The 12,062-nt window shown below is 41.0% G+C and overlaps 1 protein-coding gene across 12 annotated transcripts in view; it reads right to left on the reverse strand.

Annotated features, from left to right (window-relative positions):
• Nucleotides 1-12,062, reverse strand: part of Antp (Antennapedia) — a 123,497-nt gene that overhangs the window by 50,616 nt on the left and 60,819 nt on the right. For 2 of the 12 annotated variants that reach the window (XM_066294794.1, XM_066294792.1), the window contains exons 1-2: nucleotides 2,830-3,091; nucleotides 1,482-1,933 (exon numbers count right to left, since the gene is read on the reverse strand). The exons of 9 other annotated variants lie outside the window; for them this stretch is intronic. The gene's annotated coding sequence lies outside the window, so the exon portion shown is untranslated. Of the gene's footprint in view, nucleotides 1-1,481; nucleotides 1,934-2,752; nucleotides 3,092-12,062 lie in introns of those variants that run through there. One more of the 12 variants, XM_066294795.1, reaches the window with a different exon arrangement.

Raw genomic sequence — 12,062 nt, forward strand, 5'->3', positions numbered from 1 at the left:
TACCTTTCGCGCAACTTCGCCATTTTGACCAGATCGACTTCGGCGTCTCGTTTTAGCCCTATGATGATGCGCCTCAGGAGCATTAAGGCGCAGGTCCTTTTTTCTCGCGTCTCCAGTAGTTGGGGAGGGAACGTCTGGGACAATCTGCCTCTTGGCAGTTTGTTCTTCTCCCACTTTTTGTGATCCACTAGGCTGGTACAGAAGCCTCTTTCCTCCTCTTTGGGACCGCTGCCAGTGGGACTCTCCGTCTTTTGCACTTCACTGCCTCCTCTCCTGAGTTTTTCTTCAATCGATTGCAGAATTTTCCGTCAGGAGGGGCACTTTTTTTCCGTTTCTGCCGTAAATTTCTTTACTGCTGTATTTCTCCATTTCATTCTGCACATTTACGAATTAAAGCTATCCGTCCAAGTGAACGTTTATATTGACGAAAGGGATAGACTTTAGATTTAGTTCCAGCAGTTTCGCAGGATTTTTTTTTTTTTTTTTTGAAAAAGAGCATGCTTTAGTTCGCCTCTCTAATGTCCTGCAGATCTCTCGCGTCCGACAAAAACTTATCGTAGGTCCCCACTCATCGGCCCCCCGTAAAAGAAAAAAACTCTCATAAATCGATGCAGAGGGCCTGATCTCTCTTCCTTTGCCAAAAGGTTAAAACAATAATGGAAGTAAGTGTCACATTGAAATATCGCTGAGAATACAGTATTCGTAAACACACAAAATGGTTTCAGTACATATATCGGTTTAGCAGTCGTATATCGCCGTCGCATGATTTGTGTCCCTACTTTTCATCATTCTTGTTCTTTTATTCGATCCGGACTTCCGTTTGGGGACTTTTTTCCAAGTCGCATTTGCGGGTTAACTGGGTCGGGATATACATATCTCGCTTCCAAAAACTTCTTGCACACACCCGGAAGTCATAAATTTTTCCACCATGCAACAATCAACGCTAATCCCCGGGTCGTGTGGGCATCTAAAATTTTACCTGTCCTTGTCTAAAGCTTGAACAGTAAGACCTTAAAATAGAAAGAATATTGAACCGAGTGATGCGACTTTCTAAAACTCCCGAAGTTGTGCGATAAATCAAATTTTGCGTAGAGAGCGGCTTTTTCGAAACTTTCACTTTACGACTTGAAGGGGCAGAGATAAACCCGCAATTTGAATGTTAAGATGTATTTTAGTTTCAGTTTTGTTCTCTCTGTGTGTGTATTGTGCGTTTTCGGTAAGTTTTGTGCAATGTAATTTCATGTTCCCAACATTTCGTCAGACAATGGGGGTCGTTTATCAATCCAGAATGTTTAATTAAAACATGCGGACAACGGATTCATAAAGATTTATGCATTTCAGAGGCGACGACTATGAAAATTGATTTAATTAAAATTTCGCGCTCGCGCCCATAAATTTCGCTCAGATTTCTTTTCGATAGCCATATTAAATAGCATTGCGCTAATTAAATCCTCCGCGAACGCCTAATTACGGTTACATACCTGCAAGAATACCTCTCTTCAAACCAAATGGTGTTTCCTGCGTCGCATCTTCAAAAAAACGAAGCAAAAATGTCCACAGTCTTTGAACAATCGCGCCAACATTCAGAAACCGTCACATTTCCATAGTTGGAGGCCTGCGGCACATCGAACTTTTACATAATCCGCTTATATCACCGTGGCGTGTTTTCGAAACGTCGGGCACTCATCGGGGAAAATATCCCAGAAAAAGTTAGAGGCGGGCCATGTAAAACAATTAACGGTAATCGTATTCGATGAATTTCTTTTCTTATCACGTTCTACCGACTGAATATCGAAATTGACATCTTTATATCGATTCAGCTTGGACCAGTTTTTATACGTCTCCCATTGATCGTATCTCGGACGGTGATGTGAATGACAAATTTGATTTTTGTCGTATGTCTCGTGTTGATTTATAAGTCGGACGAGGAAGACTACATGCAAAAAGATGCGGTTAGCAAGAGGTTTAAGAGCAAGTGGTGGCGGCCTCTTGTCCCCTAATAGGAGCAACTGAAGGGGCCTCAAGTAGGTCAGTTTTGAGATGGCTGTCGATGCGTTAACATGGGATAATTGAAAAGGAAAAATTAGTATATACTTGCTGATAGTGGCTTAATGATAATCATCCCTTTTCAATTTAATTGCGATAAATCTGAATTTCAAAGAGAGCTTTAACGATCGTTCATGGCTATCATACTGATCTCACGTACCTACCTAACGAGTGGTATAAGTACTAATTACCACTACATTAAGAGCATATTGCATTTAATTGGTTAGGGAGCGTAGTTTTGCCTGATAAGAGGAGAAATGGCATAAATCATAAATCACGATTATGGGAAATGCGCCTACTTCGATTTGGAATTTGTGGAAACGAGGAAATTTGAAATTTTCACTTATTATGTGGGGTCTGAAAAAATGGATTTTTCGCGTTTTAACAGCCGCGAAACATCGCCTTCAAGTTTTCAGATTATGACAATGCGTACGCTGTGTGGGGACCATTTGTGGCCCTCGGAGTCCGCCAAACACGCGATCTATCTTAGTTTCCGATGTTGATAAATAATTCTGCAACATCAACGAACGAACCAAAACATTTTTTGAGGGTTGATTTCGCCAATGACACGACCATCCAAGCTCAGTCCAGCCGAGCACAACGTTGTCTGGTTGAGGGAAAAATTGACGTAAGATTTATTGCGATTTTGCGGGTCCCATCAGCGTCCTAACGGGCAAATTTTTTTGATTAAAAAAACCAGCCCGACCTTGATCTCTCACTCAGAAATCCAACTTCAAGCCACTTTCAGCTTCCCCTACGGCCCCAAACCACCGTTCCAATTACCTCGGCACAAATTACAAAATCAAACAGATAATTCTCATTAAATCACTACCGATTCGCGCCGTTGTTGATCATGGTCACACGAAGACCGGAAGTAGAACTTTCATCCCGGATCGTTCGCGTCGCGTTCCGCTACTGAACCGCTTCGATGGCAGGATGCTGCATGGACCGCCGTCGTTCCTGCTTAAGCCCGCACTTGTGTTAAGCGTCGCGACGCCCCTCCTGCTCATGCGTCCCCCCTCGCGACGCCCCCTTTCTCAACAAAGAGGATTAGAAACGCTTTTGAGTTTGTGTTTATTCCCTGAACGAATCTAGCGACCTGTCGGTGTGGAACTGACGACGAGCCTGTCTCGTGTTTTGGTTGTCCTTTTTTTGCGGCTCTATTTTCTACAGTTATCTCGAGGAAGAGCAATAAATTTAATTTTCCACCGAGTTAAAATGTGAAATTTTAAACTGGAACACGTACTAGTTTTGAGATGAAATATTTCAAGGGAGTTTTTCGTCGTCGACGCTCGGATTGGGATTTTGAAATGCTGAGCCCGCGTTTTCTCGAGGGAGGTTTACTCCCCACATTTCTTTTTTTTTTTTTTTTTTGTAAAAGGAAATCGGCACAAGGCAGTTGAGAGACGTTTCGAGGCAATCATGGTCACTTTGGGTCGCCAACGACCGAAGTGACCCACAGCGGCGAACACGGGCCTGTTTGTCCGAGGAGGTTTCCTCCCCGCGTTTCAGTTTTTTTTTTATGATGCGAACTCGACACCGGACACTTAAGAGGGATTCCGCCTTGATTTCGCCAGAAACTGAAATGGCCGGCAGTGGCGCAGATGGGCCTAAATCCGAGTCGCTCCCCGGCTGTGACCGCTCTAAATCGCCAAAAACTACGTAAACCACCTATGAGCATCCCTGCATCCACCAACCTGGATTTCGCGAGTTTTCAGGCGCTAAACTGAGTATTCAGGTCCGATGCAGGATCCACATCACTTCCACGTTCGTGTCTCTCATTTAGCTGCTTATTTTCCAATTAACAATAACAATCACATATTATGGCCTATAAACCTTACTAGTGCGTGCACAACTCATTACGTCGTATCCGTAGTTTACCTTCTAATTTCCTGGGTAATTACCAGACCATGAAAACGTTTGCCCGCCTTTAATATTATTTTTAAAAATCCGGATAGACTTCCTTTATTGATAGCTTTGACGTTAACGGACCTGCCCGGACCGTTAGAGGAAATACCCGGTGTAAAGCCTGCTTTTACCACTCCAAATCTGACGGATAGCGCTATTCCCATGAAAGTTTATTTGTATGGTGTCAGATGTAAATAAGACTTGTTAATTAAAGACGAAAACAAGCAGATTCTGCAGGTGATAATTGTCTGCTGAAGCCTAAAAGAACGAGAAAGTCGAGTGGTAATTAAAATTATTCGACTAGGTTATATAGGAAGTCGTAAAGATGGTTCTGTGTCATGTTCTACCGTTCTTCTAGTTAGTTCCACCTATGGAGAATTAAAAAATATGGTTGACATTTATGTTTAACAACAAAGCGTCGGATCTAACGGTCGGCAGGTGCGTTAACGAGAACTAAAAATAGTGGGCACACACTATATAGGATTTCACCTAAAATAAAAACGCAAATATTTTAGTAGAAGACCCATATTATAACTTTGATGGTCGTATGTCATTTCGACAGCAACTTTCCGGTAAATGTGAAATAAAACGGCGCTCAAACGAGACCGGCAGATTCTAAAACTGTCAGCGTCGATCGTAAACCTTTCAGCCCGGGTTTCGTTTTAACTTTCCCAATTCTGAAACATCATCTATTATTTAAAAAAATATTTATTATCAGGCCTGCCAATCTGTATGATTTACGATCCTTATAAGCAGTTTCTGCGTGATTTTTTTTAGTTTCCTGGAGGAGGAAATTTATGAGTTTCGAGCTTCCTGTTGATTCCCTTTTTGTATGGTTTTTGAGGGCAAATTGGAGGAACAATAAAGAAAAAACAGAAAAAGCTCAACTGGTGATGGCGTATATATAGAGTGACCCATTTGAGGTGGAAACCCCCCTGTAACTTTCGCATCTGCAGCTCCATCTGGAGGAACCGGGGCGCAAAAGATAGAGAACAAAAAGCTCCGTTTACGCCGTGAAGACTGCTTTCCGGCTCGCCCGACCGAGGCCCACTACAACCGGTTCCCTATGTCAAAAATCGGAAAAGGATTAGATTTATTTTTTTTTTTTTGATGAAACAAGCGCGCCACTGAATTCGGCATTTTTCGAAACGGGCACGTACCACATTTCATCAAAACATAACAATCATTAAACATTTGAGAAAAGTTTATTTTAGAGTTGCAGACAATATTATTTCATCAAGAGAGCCGCAAAAGCGAACAAAAAGTAAAATAAGTAAATTAATGAACTAAAGCTCGGAAGCTTCCGCTGGCGCACACTTTAATTTAATACATTTATTGTATCTTTTTAAGCTCTGTGAATAATAAGTTCCTAGATGCCCCCTCTTGTATGAAACCTCAACAATGCCCCCCCACCCTTCAGTGAATTATTGAAATTTTTTATAGCCCCAAGTTAGCCGAAGTGCCCGCGAAGTTGCTGAACGTTTAAAATGATTTAAAGGGGCATTTTTTGGAGCCACTTTTGAATATCCAAAACAGCCGAAACTTGAATGTTGAAAATCTCGTATAACTCAAAGCACAAGATGTTGTAAATTAACTTTTGGGGCTGGAAAGTGCATCTTTGGGAAATACTATTTTTTTTGGGTAAAGCTTTTCGGGATTTCAAAAGCTCAAATTGCGTGGCAGATTGATGATTCACCAAAAATGTTGTTGACTCTGTTGCCTAAAGACCTTTTTACTACAACGCTTTCGCATTACTCTAAAAACACCATAAATCTGCCTTTTATCCTGCGGCAAAATTAAGCATTAACTGTTGGCCCCAAAAGGCCATTAGACCTTGCACATCATCCCTAACTTAACAAAGTCATCACCATGTTAATCCAAAATCAACAGTTCACTTGTGTTCACTTACGCTCACGTAATTGTCCACTTTCCCAATTGATTTATCGGATGGATGATTTGCTTGGATACATCAGGTCATTTAGCACGGCCACGTGTGCAAATTTATGTACATAGTTAGTATAGAGACCTAATTTCAGGCTATTTTTATCTAATCTCAGAAATACGTCGAAACTTATTGCCAACTAATTGAAATGTGTGAAGTTCTAAACGAGAGCCGATAAGAAGATTTTTTCCCTAGGGGCTACGAGTAACATTGTTTTCTAGAATTACATTAAAATATTTAATTGTAGCAATAAATCACGCCACTGAACTTGCTCTACGTTAATGATTTCATTATCATATAACTTTAATTAACTCGGTTCGAATTAACTGAATTTGGTAATGCTCCTCGCATACATCACTGTATCTGTCACCACTGGGACGAGCCAGTTTAACGACTTTTGCTCACTAGCCTCAGTTAATTTCGTTTAATTAGTCAGGAAAGGAAAAAAGTGGAAATTTTCAATATCGCGAAGTGAAGATGGTATTATGATTGTAGGCCAATAATGGCATCACGGGGATGTTGCGGGGGTGAAAGGGGATGAGAAACTCGGGCTCTCCGTCCCGGTATTGATTTAGTAGCTGGTTGGCGAAGGAAACGGATAGACAGGCCAAGCATGACGTATTATATATGGCGCTGGAGACGAAATTCTATGGCAAACAAGGAGGGGTGGAAGAGAGAGAGAGAGAGAGAGAAAAGACGGGACAAACGGTGGATGTCCCGGAGGGATCCGACTGATGAGAAAGAGACAGCTGGGTTTTCTGTTGTGCCCTCGAAATGAAATAAGTTTGATGAAAAACTTTTCGAAGCTGGTGGAATAAAACTTATTTGTGATATAAGAAAAGCTTTTTTTATTATCGAGCAAAGCGCAGCTAAAACCCTCGCAATATGGCAACAATGTTGTCCAGTGAATATCGCGCTTTGCTGAAATGCGTCCCGCGGGACTTCCGCCTTGATTTCATGCCCGCTCTAATCGCCGATCAGCGAAATTCCATTTGCGCCCAACTTTTCCACCATTGTTTTGCTATTTCCCAATAATTTATATTCGTTCCGATAACATGTGACTTGGCTGATTTATTGCAAAACCTCACACTCTTTAGCAAAAGTAATTAAACATGGCAATATGGCGTGACAACTGAAGTGGGAAGTCGACAAATGCTGCGCTTTAGAAGAAACAAGTTTTAACACGTTAATAGCACATGTATGTGGGGCTTGGCCCTTGGGGATCCAAATTACGACCCTTTGCTGCCCGGGGGTGATTAAGAAGCCCTAGCGAGGGGCTGCGTCGCCGGACTACACGAGAGCTTTTGGCCATTCCAACTCGGTTGATGGAGGTGTTCAAATTAGTGTGTTAACCAGCCGCTCTTTTGAACCTCTAAATTATTTATATCGGTGTGGATTCTGCCAATTAATATATGTCAGTTTGGTCGTTACCAAAATTAGGGGACTTGTAAAACGTAATAAGGATAATTTTGCAGGTAAGTGGTCGCCCAGTGCATCAAGACGACCCAAATAAGATCTGAAGGAGCTACTGCTGAAACCTCGAATTTCGAGCGCCTTGAAAGCGGCAATCACAGAAAGCTCGAGGTGGCATAATTTGGACACTGAAATCCCGTTGATTTTCACAATTTTCCGCAAGTCCCTTTTTAATTGGCTTCTATGGTACATACATAATGTAAAATCTGAACTTTTCTTGCCCTGGCGTCAGAGCAACGTCCACAGAACCTGAGGACTTTTGAGCAAAATCCGAATAACTCGGAAAAGGCAGAAATTGAAGGATGTTGTCGTCGTGTTCCTCTCAGAAAATTAGTTAGTTTAAAAAAAACGACGAAAAAACCTCACGCAACTTAGTTAAAGCCATTGGTAACGTTGAGAATATCTGAAATTCAAAGTTGATGGGGATTATTCTATTCTCATACCTGAGAGGGATTGAAACGAGAACTAGAATTGGGGCAGCAATTAATTACTCATAAACAATTTGTAATATCCCTAGGAAGAATTACGTACGCTACTGTATTATGCATAGCGTTTATTAAAAGCACACGAACGGTCAAATATCGGTCTGTAGGGGTTACATGGGGGTTCCCTGGCATGACCCACTGAAAAATCGAATTGGCCACGTTGCCAGCTTTGCGGCTCCTTTGATCAACCCTGTATACATACATATAGTATTAGAGGATTTGTGAAGTCTGCGTGAAACTCTAAATGCCTTAAACAAACTTCTGCAAAAACAACCAAGAACACATTCGACTACACCTACCCTCGAAACAAACTTTTTAATTACAACCAAGAACTAATTATACGGTACGGTTTCTGCCGGCAAACGGAGATTTTAAATTTAGATAAAACCATGCCAAAATTTCGTTTCCTAATACCGTAAATTAAATGCGAGTTTCGCTTGACACGCCACTTTCCAATTAATTCATCTTTTGTTAAATGGAATTTGAATGGAAAAAATTAGTCCTGCATCTGTTTGCCTACAGAATCACAGCGTTGAGAGGGACATGCCCGAAAACCCTCAATATCAACGAATTTGGCACTTATCGAAGAAAAAAAAATTGAAAATATTACATTGTTTCTCAACACAGTCTCCTTTGAGATTAACGCGCTTTCCCCAGTGATGTTCCGTATCTTGTTTATAGTAATAAGTTTCGAATGTTTCGTAATAGGCATCAACCTCGTACTCCACGTCTTCATTATTGGCGAATCTCTTGTCACCAAACCATTTTTTCAAATTTGGAAATAGAAACTAATCGCCAGGGGCTAAATCTGGCGAATAGGGAGGGCGAGGAAAAAGTTCGAAATCAAGTCGATTCATTTTTTTTTTTTGAGGCTGAAAGTTGGAGTGGGGCGTTGTCTTGACAAAAAACTTTCTTTTTGATACATGCGATCGCTTTTCCTACCACTTTTGGAGCCGATTCTCCCCTTTGAGTCCGTTGTTTCCACTCCTCTTTGGTCCCAGGAGCGAAATGATGGACCCACGTTTCGTCCATGGTCATGAATCGACGCAAAACTCGGCTTCATTGCTGCGAAACTTTGACAACCTCCCTCTTCGAACATCCTCATGGCGCTATTTTCGCTCAATTGCGAGTAATCGCGGCGCCCATCTTGCGCACAGCTCTCTCATATCTAATATTTCGGTCAAAGTGTGATGTTCAGTACTTTTTGAAATGCCCCCATTTTCCAGTATAGTTTTGTTGATTTCCACTAAAAAATCCAAAGTGGTCAAATCTGGAGTGTCGTTGGGTCAATCACTGCGAAGTTCATCTTGGCAGCTGGTATGACCGCGCCTGCCACCCAAAATTTTATACTTTTTAACGAAGGACTAGATTTCCCCAGGGTAAAATCCAACTCCGCTTCAATGCTAGAGGGACAAAGACCTTCCAAATGAAAGTATGAAATCGTGTATCGATGACCAATTTTTTCCATTTTCACAAAATCTGCAAAAGCGTTCGCTAAGAACGGTTCGAAAAACAAACACAAATCAACTTAGCATCCGCAAACTTAAGCTGACTTAAGACATAAGCAAAATTTTACCAAAAAAATCACAATTACAGTGATGGCAAAAATTTCGAAATATTTTTCAAATTCTTATTCACTCTTTTTAGAAATCGTTACAATTTCTAAGTCTCGGCTGAAAATACTTCTTAGCTTATATGGGTCAAATATATTCTATTCCTGATACAGCTGCTATCAATGTTTAATTTTCATGATTTATTGTATTTTTCTGCTTGGAAAAAAGTATGGAAAATTTTGTTGTTTTTCGATTTATGTGCCTTCAATTCGATCCAGGTCCCAACAGGCTGCTATAATTTAAGTGTAATGGCATACAATTATGGTCTGAGGGTGTTTTTCTCGATGCGAGACTGGACTGTTGGTTCTGGCAGAAGGAAAAATTGATCGTTCTCAATATCGGCAAGTCTCAGAGAATAATATGTTGCCATTTGCTGAAGAAGAAATGCCGCTTCGTTGCATCTTTCAACAGGAGAACGATCGGAATCACACGTCAAAAATTGTAAAGGACTGGTTTTTGATGAAAAATGTGACAATGTACTTAAGCGGCCCTCCCAGTCTCCCGATCTGAATCCTATTGAGCATTGATGGGAAATACCGGGTCGACAAATTAGATTAAAAACAATAAAAAAACAAAAAAGAACGTCTTCAAACTGTCCAGGAAGAGTGGAAGAAAATTCCCGTGGATACTTTACAAACGCTTGTCGATTCCATGCCTGTCGAGCCGTTATAGAGGCCAAAGGCTTTGCCACAAAATATTGAATTGCCGCAAGTATTTAATATTTCTTTGTGAATATCAAATAATATTCCATTCTTTTTTCCACGGAAATTTGTTTTTTGCCATTAAAAAATGTACAACTGTTTTCCATTTAGAAAAGTATTTGTTTGCCAATTGATTACCTAATAACAAAATAAATATCATATTTTGTTTAAATTAAGCACCCATTTAAGTTACCTTAAGTATTTATAACAGATAAAAAATTCCATACTTTTTTCCAACGCTGTTCGGTACTTGTGTGTAGTAGCTGACGTAAACCTTGTCCTAACCAATTTAAAGCAATGAGACCTCGTTATTTCTATCACATCCACTGTTATAAGATCCAATTGAGATATTTCTTTTACGGGACTGTTAATCCATCATCACTCCGGCACCATTTTCCCATATTAGGCCACCGTGTGCATATACGAAAAGACCCCCAAATGTCACCCTCCGCGTCGAGGATATGAGTAATGGCTGCAAGGCAAACTTTTGTGTTTATACTTCCCCTTGCTACTAAAAGCTAATACGGTTTTCGGTGTATTTTGCACATTCGTTGCCTTCCTGTCTCGTGCAAATTTATCTTTTTTTCCGTATAAATTATACTTTTATAATTATTGTGGTTAGTAATGTAAGTGAAAATATTCGGGGAAGTATGGCGCCTCGGGCCCCCGCAGCAGGGTGCCCCTGGTCCAATCATCGCAGATGAGATCGGTGTACAGGAACGCTGCTGATTTTAGGAAAATTAATTTGTAAATAGCGGGTTTTATACGAAGACGTTCGCAGCGTCAAACTCGTACGAAGGCCAGTGGCGTGCCCTGGCTTTTGACATTTTCAAAAACTTGCAAAAAAATTAAGTCTTGAACTTGTGTCACCTTCGAAAGTTTTCCAGGAACGTTGTCGACTTTAGTCAGATTCTCCGGCTTCCGTAGGGCGATCTTCGAGCTTTGAAGCTCTCGACGAAAGCGGCGGGGTGGCGATTTTCATGGAAGTTGCTTTCCTAGTTCTTGTTTCAATAAAAAAAAAAAAAATTGAACAATCCTTTTACACATCTGTAAGCCGTCCACGGCGTGTACACTAAACAGACATAGCGAAAGACGAGCCTCGAGTTCACACGATGCATGTTTTAGGTGGGTTCAAAAAGCGCCCCATCCTGTAATTATTTTCGGTCGGCCCAGCTGTCTCCTTCTCATCAGTCTGTTTCCTTTCACAGTTGTTGTTTTTCTTGTAGGAGGGAACGTTACACGCTGGAACCGCCAGTAATTCCGTCTTTGTACGCGATTTCCAATCGTCGAGAACCGCCAAAACAGGAGAAAACTCACTACACCGTCTTAGTTCATACTCTACAAAATTCTATACCGAATTATTGAATCTACCTCCATAAATCTCGCAGCTATCCCCCTTTACAAGCAATAGGCGTTCCTACTTTAATAATAAACTTCTTATACGGACAGCTTAATTGAATATTGCATTCAAACAAGATCTTATCCCTTGTTCATGTTGTTACAGAGATCTCAAAGATTGGAGCGTTAATTCTCCCAGGTTCAGCGGTGGTCGAAAGTTTCAGCACAAAGCCTTGACAGTGATTTTCAAAGCTGAAAAGAAGTGAAAGTTAAAACATATAAAACAGGCAAAGAAAGCGACTGCTCACGATCCCTTGTTAAAAACTTTATGAGGCCGTAAAGGTTGCCCAACCTAACGGGAATGGAATTTGACCAGAACGGTTAAATTGGGGATGGTGTTTTTTTTCTCAAGAGGTAAACAAAATATATCAACCACACCGTTCAAAGTAAATTGCGAAGTTATTGGATTCCAGTTGTTTTTCTCCCCCAAACACGCGGATAAGAAAAATAAGTGCTCCATTTCGGGGAAAGTCGAAGGCGGCAAGACAAACTTCCC

This window comes from Euwallacea fornicatus, chromosome 21 (genome assembly GCF_040115645.1).
Source record: "Euwallacea fornicatus isolate EFF26 chromosome 21, ASM4011564v1, whole genome shotgun sequence".
NCBI lineage: Eukaryota > Metazoa > Arthropoda > Insecta > Coleoptera > Curculionidae > Euwallacea > Euwallacea fornicatus.